Source organism: Seriola lalandi, unplaced genomic scaffold, assembly GCF_002814215.2.
Source record: "Seriola lalandi dorsalis isolate HSWRI2012SDOR001 ecotype SW California unplaced genomic scaffold, Sedor1 jcf7180002054501, whole genome shotgun sequence".
In the NCBI taxonomy this organism is placed as follows: Eukaryota; Metazoa; Chordata; class Actinopteri; order Carangiformes; family Carangidae; genus Seriola; species Seriola lalandi.
The window spans coordinates 4,155-6,009 of NW_019525054.1; the positions used below are offsets into that span (position 1 = coordinate 4,155).

General features: G+C 55.8%; 1 pseudogene; it reads left to right on the forward strand.

Moving 5' to 3' along the window:
• Window positions 1-28: 28 nt before the first annotated feature.
• On the forward strand, window positions 29-1,497 carry LOC147818742 (uncharacterized; annotated as a pseudogene).
• Window positions 1,498-1,855: the final 358 nt, after the last annotated feature.

Sequence of the window (1,855 nt, forward strand, 5' to 3'; positions counted from 1 at the left end):
CTCTCAAAGGTCGGAGCAGGATGGTAAGATGCATCCCTGTGCCTTCTTGTCACGACGGCTGTCCAAAGCTGAGCGGAACTATGATGTCGGCAACCGGGAGCTGCTGGCGGTCAAGGTCGCTCTGGAGGAGTGGAGACATTGGCTTGAGGGGGCTAACCATCCATTTATAGTCTGGACTGATCACAAAAACCTTGAATATATTAGAAAGGCCAAGAGACTTAATTCTCGCCAGGCCAGGTGGTCTCTTTTTTTTTTTTTAACCGTTTTTCTTTTTCCCTCTCTTACAGGCCGGGGTCTCGCAACGTCAAACCAGACGCCCTGTCTCGACTCTTTGACCCCGAGCCTGTTGCCAAGGAACCAGAAACTATCCTCCCACTAACCTGTGTGGTTGGAGCGGTGACTTGGCAGATAGAAAATGAGGTCAAGCAGGCTAATGGTGAGGCTCCGCCACCTAGTGGGTGCCCAGAGAATCGCTTGTTTGTCCCGGTTGAGTTGCGCCCACAGGTGATCCACTGGGCTCACACCTCACTGCTTTCCTGCCATCCGGGAGTTCGGAGGACAATGTTCGCCATCTCTCGGAGGTTCTGGTGGCCATCCATGGAGCCGGAGGTCCGGGAGTACGTAGAGGCATGTTCGGTCTGCGCCCGAAACAAGACATCCTCCAGGTCACGTATGGGGCTTTTGCAGCCGCTCCCCATCCCCTCCAGACCATGGTCTGACATCTCCATGGACTTCGTCACGGGGCTCCCGGTCTCTCAATGTAACACCACTGTACTCACAGTGGTGGATAGATTTTCCAAGATGGCTAGGTTCATTGCTTTGCCGAAACTGCCCTCCGCCAAGGAAACGGCAGAGATCATGATGAACAATGTTTTCAGGATTCATGGATTTCCCAAGGACATTGTCTCTGACCGGGGGCCCCAGTTTACTTCCCGGTTCTGGAGGGAGTTCTGTCGACTCATTGGGGCTAAGGCCAGCCTGACTTCAGGTTACCACCCGGAGGCCAATGGCCAGACTGAACGCCTCAACCAACAACTGGAAACCGGCCTTCGGTGTCTAGTCGCCCAGAATCCCTCCTCCTGGAGCAAACACCTGGTCTGGGTCGAGTATGCCCACAATTCACTGCCCACCTCAGCCACAGGATTCTCACCTTTTGAATGTGTATTTGGTTATCTGCCCCCTGTGTTTGCAGACAACGAGCCCGAGGTGTCAGTGCCCTCCGCTCATGCCGTGATTCGTCGCTGTCGCCGTATCTGGGCAGCCGCCTGGCAGGTGTTAATTCGCCAAGGGGACCGAGTCAAGAAGGCTGCAGACCGCAAGAGACGACCTGCCCCAGCCTACCAGCCAGGTCAGAGGGTGTGGCTGTCGGCTAAGGATCTCCACGTCAGGGTTCCCTCCAAGAAGCTGGCGCCACGGTTCGTTGGTCCGTTCCCCATCACCAAGATCATCGGTCCTGCAGCTGTCCGCCTTCGCCTGCCTCGATCCCTTCGTGTTCACCCTACCTTCCACGTGAGCCAGATCAAACCTGCGAAGGAGAGTCGGATGCTCCCAGCTGCCACACCTCCGCCGCCACCTGAAGTGGTAGACGGCGGTCCAGTTTATAAGGTCAAGCAGTTGTTGGCGGTACGTGGCCGGGGTAGACAATACCTGGTGGATTGGGAAGGCTATGGACCTGAGGAAAGACAATGGATCCCTTCCCGCTACATTGTAGACCTGAGCCTCATAGAGGACTTTCATAGGGACCACCCTGAACAGCCTGGGCCGTCGGGAGTCGGCCCTAGAGGGGGGGGTACTGTCACACGGTGAGGTTAAGTTGGGGTTTTGTCCTGTCTCCATGTCTTGTCATTTCCTGTTT